The 14,248-nt window shown below is 44.3% G+C and overlaps 1 protein-coding gene across 3 annotated transcripts in view; it reads right to left on the minus strand.

Annotated features, from left to right (window-relative positions):
- The window catches only part of LOC135526583 (protocadherin-1-like), a 430,021-nt gene that overhangs the window by 304,734 nt on the left and 111,039 nt on the right, over positions 1-14,248 (minus strand). The gene's annotated exons all lie outside the window — the stretch shown is intronic.

Genomic DNA, 14,248 nt, shown 5'->3' on the forward strand with positions numbered 1-14,248 from the left:
TGTGTGTGTGTGTGTGTGTGTGTGTGTGTGTGTGTGTGTGTGTGTGTGTGTGTGTGTGTGTGTGTGTGTGTGTGTGTGTGTGTGCCCCTCTGGCTGTTTGAACGCTGGGCTCAGTAGCATATCCACAGCAGCTAATTAAAAACAGACTCTGACCAGGCAATCTCAAGTAGACCCCAAATCAGTCAAGATCACACAGACTGACTGAGCAAACAGCCAAGAAAAGACGAAACACTTGAAAATAAGGAAAGGGGGAGAAAAGAGAGAAGAGAAAAAGTCTGTTAATGAAAAGGCAAAGAGTAAGACCAAATTAGTCAGAGAGAGAGAGTGCAAAATGAGAGAAAAAGAGAGACTATTTTATGATCAGAAATACAATGGGATATATATAAAGAACCATAAAGTACACCAGCTTCAAACAGCTGAAATTACATTTTTGGCTAAGAAAAATATATTTCACAGCGATTTAGATAGTACAATGATTCTCTACACAATGACTGCAAACTATTCAAATTTTAGCAACTAGGAAATGGCGGCACAGTTTCTGCATAGAGCGTCTTTAATAGCCCCGCCATTTCTTTGCTGAAATCACTGAACACAACAGGCGCTTAGAGAGCTTCTTCTATTTGAGCCAGGAATCTATTTCCTTAATAAACACAGCTTTTACTCATATATGTATGTACGTGTGTGTGTATATATGTATGTATGTGTATATATATATATATATATATATATATATATATATATATATATATATATACACACACATACGTACGTATATATATACACATACGTACGTATATACACACATACATACGTATATACACACATATATACATATATACACACACACGCGCGCACATACACACACACACACACACACAGTCAAACGTTTGGACACACCTACTCATTCAAGGGTTATTCTTAATTTTTACTATTTTCTACATTGTAGAATAATAGTGAAGGCATCAAAATGATGAAATAACACATATGGAATCATGTAGTAAGCAAAAAAGGGTTTAACAAATCAATATAGATTTTACATTCTTCAAAGTAGCAACCTTTTGCCTTGACAGTTTGCACACACTTGGAATTTTCTCAACCAGCTTCCCCTGGAATGTAAAGAGTTTAAACACTGTTTCCCATGCTTGTTCAATGAATCATAAACAATTAATGAACATGCACACGTGGAACGGTCGTTAAAACCCTAACAGCTTACAGACGGTAGGCAATTAAGGTCACAGTTATGAAAACTTAGGACACTAAAGAGACATTTCTGACTCTGAAAAACACAAAAAGAAAGATGCCCAGGGTCATTTGCGTGAACATGCCTTAGGCATGCTGCAAGGAGGCATGAGGACTGCAGATGTGGCCAGGGCAATAAATTGCGGTGTCCGTACTGTGAGACGCCTAAGACAGCGCTACATGGAGACAGGGCGGACAGCTTATCGTCCTCGCAGTGGCAGACCACATGTAACAACACCTGCACAGGATCGGTACATCTGAACGTTACACCAGGAATGCTCAATCCCTCCATCAGTGCTCAGACTGTCCGCAAAAGACAGAGAGGCTGGACTGAGGGCTCTCATCTCACAGCAAGAACTGGAAAATCTGTTGCAGTCAATGAGGAGGAGATGAACTGCAGTACTTAATGCAGCTGGTGGCCACACCGGATACTGACTACTACTTTTGATTTTGACCCCCCTTTGTTCAGGGACACATTATTCCAATTGTTCAGTTTATGTCTCAGTTGTTGAATCTTGATATGTTCATACAAATATGTACACATGTTAAGTTTGCTAAAAATAAAAGTCATTTTTTTGCTGAGTTTATATACCTTTTACTATTATTTCCTTAATTCACACAGCTTTTGCTCACGTGCATAGTTAATTATTTAATTCCAGTATTCACTACCAGCATTTTAATACATTCCTTCCTTTCCTGCACTACTGTGTTATCATTTACACACGGACATGTTTTTTTGTCTTCGTATGCTTCGATAAAAAAATTACAAATCTCTTGTCCTTGACAGAATAATTATTCTCCTCTTCGACTGTGCATTTGTCAGTTACTACTTTCGCTACTAGAGGGCGATCAGAAAATTCTACAGGTCTGTAATCCCGAAGTGGACTGTTTTTGTGCTTGAAAGTTAGTGAGTAGCTCTCAGCTGTTAGCAGCCAATGGCAGGCAGTTCTCAGCTGTTAGCAACCAATGGCAGGCAGTGCTCAGCTGTTAACAGCCAATGGCAGGCAGTTCTCAGCTGTTAGCAGCCAATGCTAGCAGTTTCTTACTGGAGATAAAAATGGATGATTGACATATTATTTTGTTGTCATTACTGAATTATTTAATGTAACAAACAAAACATTAAACCTCATACAAATTCATGGTAATCTCAAACAATTAATTTAGACCCAGTGTTTATTTCAAACAGCTGTTAATTTGCTGAAATGTGTGCAATTGCCTGGCTATTAAAAGGGACGTGCAGCTTGCTACATGAGACTCGCCAGTATTGCGAGAAGAAAAAAAAAACATTTAAATTGCTTTTTTGGTTTTAATTTAAGGTTAGGATTAGGCATAAAGTCGGCAGTGTGGTTAAGTGTAGGTTAAACATTGAATTTTAAGGAGAGAAATTGTAGGGATAGGTGGGTTCATGACTTTGTGGCTGTGGTAACTAGTGATCAAGCACAACTCCGATATAAAGTGTTTTTTCTCAAAGTTGCCGGGGCGTCACTTGACAAACATATATCAGTATACACGTAACAACCTAATCACAATAAAACTATTATTTGATCAAGTAAACCACAAGTAGCAAATAAGCCATAACATTTTTGTTAATTAAATGTAACACTCTCATTGACATACAAAACTCTTCACTTACTGAGCTGCAAAAAAAAATGAACAAAATGACACCTGCTGGAGAAGACAGATTTTGGGCCCAGTTATCCTTCTCGCTTTGCTTCCTCCTCTGTCTGTTACCACCAGCAGGGCCAGGGCAGCACCTTTGACCTTTTGGATGGCCGAATCATTTCCCCCCACCTCGTTAGCTGGGCTCACAGGACTGTTAGACAAGGAGGAGGGTAAGACTACAGAAACCTTTCAGTATGACTGTGAGGTGGTATGGAATGTCGAGCAAGGATTTACTCAACATTCACAAGAAGTCTGCTCGTGACAATGATAAAGTTATCTGATTTTGAATCAAACTCAATTGAGCCAAATAGTCTACTGTACAAATTAGGCTTCCATTTCCCAAGGTTTTTGTGATGCGGGTTGCCTTCAGACAAGCTTTACCACACAATATATATAATTTAAAGGGGTTTTTACGACTGACTCCACACAGTCAGCTAAATGAGGTTGTTACCGTTATATTCCCTCTCACAGCTCGGTGCCTACTGAGGCCATTTGGGCTGCTTTGTGGATGGTTTAAGTTAGCTAATGTAATTAAGAGTGAAATGACGTCTGGAACAGTTCTGTTGGATTTTAATGACCGTTCCATCATTACCGTGGCTCGACCGCAGTGGAGCAGTGATGCAGATTAACACACACGCAGGCTACATACACAGAGGACACACACGCGTGTGCACACACACACAAAGATACAGGGCTCTTCCTCCTGCAACTACCTAAACAGATTGGGCTAATTAATTCATTTGTGGGGTTCAAGTTCCAATTTCATCTGTATAAATTGGATAATTAACATCAAGCGTTCTGGGGGACCCGGCGCTCGTTTTGGTGGAACCCCCGTTTAAACCCCCCTCACCCCCCTTACTTTTACTTGACTTTGGTAATTAACACAGCACGTCTGGGATTAAAGCAATTGCAATCAAGCTCCGCCTACTGCATTTCCAAGGCCGGTAATCGAGTTGTGAGCAATTGGACATAAGTTTGAGTGACAGCTCACTGGTCCACACACACTGCCAGAACACATTTCCTTTTTGTGTGTTTATGTTAGGGTGTGTGTGTGGGATATGGGGTGTAAGTGAACAGACCAATGGAAAGTCAACTTACACAGAGGACGGTTAGTGTTTGATTTGTGTGCCTAACTAAGAGTGACCAACCCTCACCCACCGTCTGAAAACAGTGACAACTCCTCACCCACCGTCTGAAAACAGTGACAACTCCTCACCCACAGTCTGAAAACAGTGACAACTCCTTACCCACCGTCTGAAAACAGTGACTACCCCTCACCCACCGTCTGAAAACAGTGACCACCCCTCACCTACCGTCTGAAAACAGTGACCACCCCTCACCCACCATTTGAAAACAGTGACCACCCCTCTCCCACCATCTGAAAACAGTGACCACCCCTCACCCACCGTCTGAAAACAGTGACCACCCCTCACCTACCGTCTGAAAACAGTGACCACCCCTCACCCACCATCTGAAAACAGTGACCACCCCTCACCCACCATCTGAAAACAGTGACCACCCCTCACCCACCGTCTGAAAACAGTGACCACCCCTCACCTACCGTCTGAAAACAGTGACCACCCCTCACCCACCATCTGAAAACAGTGACCACCCCTCACCCACTGTCTGAAAACAGTGACCACCCCTCACCCACCATCTGAAAACAGTGACCACCCCTCACCTACCGTCTGAAAACAGTGACCACCCCTCACCCACCGTCTAAAAACAGTGACCACCCCTCACCCACCGTCTGAAAACAGTGACAACTCCTCACCCACCGTCTGAAAACAGTGACCACCCCTCACCCACCGTCTGAAAACAGTAACCACCCCTCACCCACAGTCTGAAAACAGTGACCACCCCTCACCCACCGTCTGAAAACAGTGACTACCCCTCACCCACCGTCTGAAAACAGTGACCACCCCTCACCCACCGTCTGAAAACAGTGACTACCCCTCACCCACCGTCTGAAAACAGTAACCACCCCTCACCCACCGTCTGAAAACAGTGACAACTCCTCACCCACCATCTGACAACAGTAACCACCCCTCACCCACCATCTGAAAACAGTGACCAACCCTCACCCACCATCTGAAAACAGTGACCACCCCTCACCCACCGTCTGAAAACAGTGACAACTCCTTACCCACCGTCTGAAAACAGTGACAACTCCTTACCCACCGTCTGAAAACAGTGACAACTCCTTACCCACCGTCTGAAAACAGTGACAACTCCTTACCCACCGTCTGAAAACAGTGACAACTCCTTACCCACCGTCTGAAAACAGTGACCACCCCTCACCCACCGTCTGAAAACAGTGACAACTCCTCACCCACAGTCTGAACAGTGACCACCCCTCACGCACCGTCTGAAAACAGTGACTACCCCTCACCCACCGTCTGAAAACAGTGACCACCCCTCACCTACCGTCTGAAAACAGTGACCACCCCTCACCCACCGTCTGAAAACAGTGACCACCCCTCACCTACCGTCTGAAAACAGTGACCACCCCTCACCTACCGTCTGAAAACAGTGACAACTCCTCACCCACCATCTGAAAACTGTGACCACCCCTCACCTACCGTCTGAAAACAGTGACAACTCCTCACCCACCGTCTGAAAACAGTGACCACCCCTCACCCACCATCTGAAAACTGTGACCACCCTCACCCACCGTCTGAAAACAGTGACAACTCCTCACCCACCGTCTGAAAACAGTGACCACCCCTCACCCACCGTCTGAAAACTGTGACCACCCCTCACCCACCGTCTGAAAACAGTGACCACCCCTCACCCACCGTCTGAAAACTGTGACCACCCCTCACCCACCGTCTGAAAACAGTGACTACCCCTCACCCACCGTCTGAAAACAGTGACTACCCCTCACCCACCGTCTGAAAACAGTGACCACCCCTCACCCACCGTCTGAAAACAGTGACTACCCCTCACCCACCGTCTGAAAACAGTGACTACCCCTCACCCACCGTCTGAAAACAGTGACTACCCCTCACCCACCGTCTGAAAACAGTGACCACCCCTCACCCACCGTCTGAAAACAGTGACCAAAGCACATCAGAACTGCAATCTATGTCCTTACTGAAAGAAAGCATTCACCAACCTTATCACCATGTTGTTTGGGACTAAAGGAGATAGTGGGGGAAGGAGGGAGAGGTGAAGAAAGGAGGGAGAGGTGAAGAAAGTAGGGAGAGGTGAAGAAAGGAGGGAGAGGTGGACAAAGGAGGGAGAGGTGGACAAAGTCGGGAGAGGTGAAGAATGGAGGGAGAGGTGGACAAAGTAGGAAGAGGTGAAGAAAGGAGGGAGAGGTGGAGAAAGGAGGGAAAGGTGAAGAAAGGAGGTAGAGGTGAAGAAAGGAGGTAGAGGTGGAGAAAGGAGGAAGAGGTGGAGAAAGGAGGGAGAGGTGGAGAAAGGAGGGAGAGGTGGAGAAAGGAGGGAGAGGTGGAGAAAGGAGGGAGAGGTGGAGACAGTCCAGGCACTGGCCAGTATAGAGGCTTCATTAGGGTCTGAATGAGCTCCAGATGCCCTGCTCTGAAAGTTAACCAGCTTGTTACCTATGATGACAGGGGGGCAACAGGGGTCAACCAGGTCAAAGAGCACGGGTGGCAACTTCCTGTCAATTAGGATTTGGGAGGAACATCATCAATCAATACACTGCTCACCTTGGCCTGGCTGGTCTAGCTGTAATGACTCAGTCTCCAGCATATCTTCAGAATCGGCATGGGTTCGAATCCAGCCTACTGCTCATTGACACAATCTCTATCTCTCTCTATATATAGTGCCAGTCAAGTTTGGAAAAACCTACACATTCAAGGGTTTTTCTTTATTTTACTATTTCGTACATTGTAGAATAATAGTGAAGACATCAAAACTATGAAATAACACATAGGGGATCATGTAGTATCCAAGGAAGTGTTAAACAAATCAAAATATATATTGCATTTTAGATTCTTCAAAGTAGCCACCCTTTTCCTTGACAGTTGTGCACTCTTGGCATTTTCTCAACCAGGTTCACCTTGAATGCTTTTCCAACAGTCTTGAAGGAGTTCCCACATATGCTGAGCTGCTTCTCCTTCACTCTGCAGTCCAACTCATCCCAAACCATCTCAGTTGGGTTGAGCTTGGGTGATTGTGGAGGCCAGGTCATCTGGTGCAGTACTCCATCACTCTCCTTCTTGGTGAAATAGCGCTTACACAGCCTGGAGGTGTGTTGGGTCATTGTCCTGTTGAAAAGCAAAATGAAAAAAAAGTCCCACCAAGCACAAACTAGATGGGATTGCGTATCGCTGCAGAATGCTGTGGTAGCCATGTTGTTTAAGTGTGCCTTGAATTCTAAATAAATCACCGACAAGGTCACCAGCAAAACACGGCCACGCCATCACACCTCCTCCTCCATGCTTCACGGTGGGAACCACGCGTGAGGATATCATCCGTTCACCGAGACTGCATCTCAGAAAGACTTGGCGGTTGGAACCAAAAATCTCAAATTTTTACTCAAAAGACAGACTTCTGCTGGTCTAATGATCATTACTCGTGTCTCTTCTTCTTATTGGTGTCCTTTAGTAATGTATTCTTTGCACCCCCCATTGCTGAACATTGCTGAAGGGACTTGCTTCCATTTAGCCACAAGAGCATTAGTCAGGTCGGGCTCTGATGTTTGGCGATTAGGCATGGCTTGAGGTCAGGGCTCTGTGTAGGCCAGTCAAGTTTGTCCACACCAATCTCAATAAACCATTGTTGTATGGACCTTGCTTTATGCACAAAAAGAAAGGGCTCTCCCCAAACTGTTGTAAAGCACAAATATTGGAAGCACAAAATAATCTAGAATGTCATTGTATGCTGTAGCGTTAATATTTCCATTCACTGGAACTAAAGGGCCAAGCCCGAAACACAAAAAACAGCCCCAGACCACTATCCTCCATCCAACTTTACAGTAGGCACTATGCATTCGGGCAGGTAGCACTCTCCTGGCATCTGCTAAACTCAGATTTGTCCGTCTGACTGCCAGATGGTGAAGTGTGTTTCATCACTCCAGAGAACGAGTTTCCACTGCTCAAAAGTCCAATGGCGGCAAGCTTTACACCACTCCAGCCATCGCCTCGCATTGCACATGGGGTTCTCAGGCTTGTGTGCGGCTGCTCGGCCATGAAAACGCATTTCATGAAGCTCCCAATTAATAGTTCTTGTGCTGACCTTGCTTCCCGAGGCAGTTTGGAACTCGGTGGTGAGTGTTGCAACCGAGGACAAATGACTTTTACGCGCTTCAGCACTCAGCTTTCATGTTCTTTGAGCTTGTGTGGCCTACCACTTTGCGGCTGAGCCGTTCTTGCTCCTAGGCATTTTCACTCCACAATAAGAACACTTACAGTTGACTGTGGCAGCTCTAACAGAGCAGAAATTTGACAAACTTACTTTTTGGAAAGGTGGTATCTTATGATGGTGCCAGTGTTGAAAGTCACTGAGCTCTTCGGTAACGCCATTCTACTGCCACTGTTAAGCTATGGCTGTGTGCTCAATTGTATACACCTGTCAGTAATGAGTGTGGCTGAAATTGCCGAATCCACTAAATTGTAGTGGTGTCCCATTGCAGCCTGCTGGTAGAAAATATCCTGCTAAAAATACATATCCAATAAATCACATTGGCTACACATGGCCTGTCTGCAACAAACTTTAAACATTGTATCAACTATTAACTTGGGTCCAGCTGAAGCTTGCCCTAGCATCTTGCAAGATTGTATAAAATATTCTGGCACTCAGAGTTTCCGCACCAGTGAGCTTGCACCAGTGAGCTACGGACAGACAGCTGTAGGCTATTTGCGCAAGGGATGAGCAGTAGCTCACCAGAGCTGAATACCGGCACCACAAATCTTCTACTGCTTGAGCTCCCGTTCCTCTTATAGAATATTAGCTCAAGAGTAGAAAAATAAACAGTACCAGCACCCAAAATGTGTACCAAAAGCTATTTCAGTCCAAGTCAAGCACTGATAAGAAGCCCATTTTATGATGTTTCCACTGGATCAGAGCATGACATGTTTCCCTTTCACACTGAGTGGTTATCGAAATGGAGAGAGCTGGAAAGATTTTACAAATACAATAGTTCCTCATTGTATTCTCAATGGATGTAAATACAGACTTTGTTTGCTTGCTGTTTGAGAAGCTCCACAGGTCATTAGTGGTGGTGCATTAAGCCAATCAGAACTACTATCAGAACCCCAAATTGGCACATTTATAGCCTACATTTGTGCGCAGGCCAGGTAGCCTATAGGCCTATTTCTACACGTGTGCTTCCTTACTCAACATTGACAGGAGCGCTCTGAACAAAAGACAATTACTAAATTGAAATAACTCGTAAATGGAATTAAATAAACCAAAAATTGTTTCTCAGAATGTAGCATTGGTTGTGCACGTTGCAAACAATGTGTCCACTCTGACAATAAGAACAGGAAGACTGGAATAATATTGAATGCATTAAAATAAATGACCGTAACCAAAGTAACAAACATTGTAGATTAGAAATGATAGGAATTAACGTTAAATGCGCTACTGGTGATATGTAATTGGGGATTTATATATACTAACAATCAAACGGCAAACAATTAAGTTACGAAACCAATGAATGTACACAAATTGGCGGGAGAGAGCGCATTCTGGAGAGAAGTGCATCTGGGCCATGGTCAATCCCATGTCTGCATTGGCATGCAGCATTTACGGTGATAGGGCCTCAGCAGAAGTCAGGGCATTCATACTTCATGTGCTTCACTGAGCAGTGCAGTGCTGTTTTCAAGGAAGTGAGCTTGTGTTTATAGAGGATGTAGCGCCGCCACCTACTGTCAACCAATCATGCCAATGCAGGGTTATACAGGGCCCTGCGCATTGTTACAAAATCTGGGAGGCGCATGGCGATGCGGTACAGAGTTCGATTGGGCCTCTGCATTGCACCCTCCATATGGAGCCCAAGACCACATTTTTGAATCAAGCATAAATTTGCTTTCAGTCTAGGCCTATGCAATGGATTGGTTCACTGAGATGGGCTCAAAAAAACACTTGACTAAAACAATCTCGGTCGCCCAACAGCTTAAAGACCAAACAATCGCCCAGTGACCAAACAATCGCCCAGTGACCAAACAATCGCCCAGTGACCAAACAATCGCCCAGTGGACTAATTGGGGTCAGCACAAACTGCAATATATCTCTGTATATACTGCAGTATATCTCTATATACACTGCAGTAGGAAATATTCTACACGGACTGCACTACAACAGCACCTTAGTACTTCAATTGCAAATTGCCATCTCTCATACAAAGCAAGAGGCAATATCATACAAGCCAAAGACGACCTAGCTTACACATACTGTAACTCATACAATTCATAGATTTAGTCTATGTATCACGAATACACAAAGCAACGCCACTCACTAAGAACATCACATACAGAATATGATTGCAGAGAGGAAGAGGCAGAAGGAGTCAATGTTCCATGCAGTTAAAACGGATGACAAAAACGACTCAATCATATGGAGAACGCCAATAACAGATCACACTGGCCCCCCTTACAGCAGAGAGAAAGGGAGGACAAAGTGGAATGGGGCTCAGGAAGAGGCAGGATATGGAGGGAAAGAGAGAGATGGAAGTAAAGCCACACACGTCTGAGGGATGGAGAGAGATGGAAGTAAAGCCACACGTCTGAGGGATGGAGAGAGATGGAAGTAAAGCCACACACGTCTGAGGGATGGAGAGAGATGGAAGTAAAGCCACACGTCTGAGGGATGGAGAGAGATGGAAGGAAAGCCACACACACGTCTGAGGGAAAGAGAGAGATGGAAGTAAAGCCACACACGTCTGAGGGAAAGAGAGAGATGGAAGTAAAGCCACACACGTCTGAGGGAAAGAGAGAGATGGAAGTAAAGCCACACACGTCTGAGGGATGGAGAGAGATGGAAGGAAAGCCACACACACGTCTGAGGGAAAGAGAGAGATGGAAGTAAAGCCACACACACGTCTGAGGGAAAGAGAGAGATGGAAGTAAAGCCACACACACGTCTGAGGGAAAGAGAGAGATGGAAGTAAAGCCACACGTCTGAGGGATGGAGAGAGATGGAAGTAAAGCCACACGTCTGAGGGATGGAGAGAGATGGAAGTAAAGCCACACGTCTGAGGGATGGAGAGAGATGGAAGTAAAGCCACACGTCTGAGGGATGGAGAGAGATGGAAGTAAAGCCACACACACGTCTGAGGGAAAGAGAGAGATGGAAGTAAAGCCACACACGTCTGAGGGATGGAGAGAGATGGAAGTAAAGCCACACGTCTGAGGGATGGAGAGAGATGGAAGGCCACACACACACACACACATCTGCCAATCTTCAGAGGGGAGGGTGCGGTAGGGGAGTAGGCGAGACAGAAGAGAGGGATGAGGAGGAGGAGGAAGACAGTGAAGAGGAAGACAGTGAGGTGTTTACAGGCCTACCAAGGCCCAGTCAGCCAACATCAATCACTCTGGGAGCGGGCGATAAATCACACCTCTTTCAAAGTTTCAAAGGAGAGACCCAGGGGAGAGGAGAGAAGTGTGTCTGCATTAGCTAACACACACACCATGTACTGACAGAGGAATGAAGTAATGTTTAGGGTGGGTAGGGCAGGGACTGTGTGTGTGAGTATAAAATATGCATTCTGTAGAACTAGTTATTAGGCTCTTCAAAAACATCTGTATGGACTACAACCTTGAACACACACACATACACACCAATTCTCACACTAAGGCAAGCTGGATATGGCCTTGTTTGCATATGCCTACTTAACCTGAAGTCCAATTTTAGGCCAAGGTCCAACAGAAAGTTGAATTCCTTCAAAGGAATATAGTATAAGTTCAAAGAGACTTGCAGTTGAAAACATCTACAAAGAAAATGATAAAAAGTCATGTTCAGAGTTACACTGGTAAAAAACAAAGCAAGAGAGCGAGATGGTCACGGCTGAGGAAAACCTGGGGATTATATACATTTGTCACTGTCAGCTCTGCTTGCCTCTCCCTCATAACTACAGAGAGGAGGCTACTCTGTTCCCACGTCCCTCCTCTTTCTCTTCTGCCTATCACCTCTCCCTTCTACAGCCACCACCCCTCCCCCTGTCCCTCCTCCTTTTCTCTTCTCTTTCAACAGCCTCATTTTCTTTCCTTTCTGCTTGACCTTACCCACCTCCTTCATCCTTCTACTTGGTCTCTCTGTAGTGATGCATATTCATGGCTTATTGCCTTTCATGTCATGCTCTTAATCTCAAATTTTCTATCGTTCTTTCTGTCTTCTTTCCATCATCATTTTTCCTCCCTAGCCACTCTCCCCTCCTTTCTCCCCTCCCTTTTAACTATTCTTTCTCATCTCCCATCTCTTCTCTACTCCTCTCCAGCCCCTCCTCCACTCTCTCCTCCTCTCTCCTATCAATTCAATTCAATTCAAGGGCATTATTGGCATGGGAAACATATGTTAACATTGCCAAAGCAAGTGAAGTAGATAAATAAAACAAAAGTGAAATAAACAAAAATGAACAGTAACATTACTCACAAAAGTTCCAAAAATACATTTCAAATGTCATATTATGTGCAATATTTACCACAAACGTAAATATGTGTTGTATTTACAATGGTGTTTGTTCTTCACTGGTTGCCCTTTTCACCATGTGGCAACAGGTCACAAATCTTGCTCCTGTGATGGCACCCAGTAGATGAATTTATCAAAATTGGGTTTGTTTAGGAATTATTTGTGGATCTTTGTAATTTTGAGGGATATATGTGACTCTAACATGGTCATATAATTGTCAGGAGGTTAGGAAGTGCAGCTTAGTTTGCACCTAATTTTGTGGGCAGTCTGCACATAGCCTGTCTTCTCTTGAGAGCCAGGTCTGTCTATGGCAGCCCGTGCTCAAAAGCAAGGCTATGTTCACTGAGTCTGTACATAGACAAAGTGTTCCTTAAATATGGGTCAGTCACAGTGTACTCTCTGTTTAGGACCAAATAGCATTCCAGTTTGCTCAGTTTTTTGTTAATTATTTCCAGTAATTATCTTTTTGCTTTCTCATGATTTGGTTGGGTCTAATTGTGTTGCTACCCTGGGGCTCTGTGGGGTCTGTTTGTGTTTGTGAGCATATCCCCAGGACCAGTTTGCTTAGGGAGTTCTTCTTCAGGTTCATCTCTCTGTAGGTGATGGCTTTGTTATGGAAGGTTTGGGAATCGCTTCCGTTTAGGTGGTCGTAGAATTTAACTGCTCTTTCTGGATTTTGATCATTAGCGGTTATCGGCCTAATTCTGCTCTGCATTAATTATTTGGTGTCCTGCATTGTACACGGAGGATCTTTCTTGAAAAGTACACAGAGGATATTTTTGCAGGCCCCAGACCTCACAAACAAATGGGGCAATGGGTTCTATAACTGATTCAATTATTTTTTGCCAGATCTAAATTGGAATGTTGAATTTTATGTTCCTTTTGATTACCTTCTTGCCTTGTCTCTCAGATCGTTCACAGCTTTGTGGAAGTTACCCGTGGAGCTGATGTTTAGGCCAAGGTATGTATTGTTTTTTGTGTGCTAGATGGAATTTTTATTTGTGGTCCTTTTTTGGAACACAGTCATTTTTGTCTTACTGAGATTTACTGTCAAGGCCCAGGTCTGACAGCATCTCTGCAGAAACTCTAAGTGCTGCTGTATGCCCTCCTTGGTTGGGGACAGAAGCACCAGATCATCAGCAAACAGTAGACATTTTGACTTCAGGTTCTAGTAGGGTGAGGCCGGGCGCTGCAGACTGTTCTAGTGCCCTCGCCAATTTGTTGATATACAGTTGAAGTCAGAAGTTAACATACACTTAGGTTGAAGACAATTAAAACCACTCCACAAATTTCTTTTTAACAAACTATAATTTTGGCAAGTCAGTTAGGACATCTACTTTGTGCATGACAAATCATTTTTCCAACAATTGTTTGCAGATTTTTACACTTGTAATTCATTGTATCACAATTCCAGTTGATCAGAAGTTTACATACACTAAGTTGACTGTGCCTGTAAACAGCTTGGAAAATTCCAGAAAATGATGTCATGGCTTTAGAAGCCTCTGATAGGCTAGTTGACATAATTTGAGTTAATTGGAGGTGAACCTGTGGATGTATTTCAAGGCCTACCTTCAAACACAGTGCCTGTTTTCTTGACATCATGGGAAAATCAAAATAGAATCAGCCAAGACCTCTGAAAAAAAATTGCAGACCACCACAAGTCTGGTTCATCCTTGGGAGCAATTTCCAAACACGTGAAGGTACCACATTCATCTGTACAAACAATAGCACACAAGTATAAACA

Source organism: Oncorhynchus masou, chromosome 32, assembly GCF_036934945.1.
Source record: "Oncorhynchus masou masou isolate Uvic2021 chromosome 32, UVic_Omas_1.1, whole genome shotgun sequence".
In the NCBI taxonomy this organism is placed as follows: Eukaryota; Metazoa; Chordata; class Actinopteri; order Salmoniformes; family Salmonidae; genus Oncorhynchus; species Oncorhynchus masou.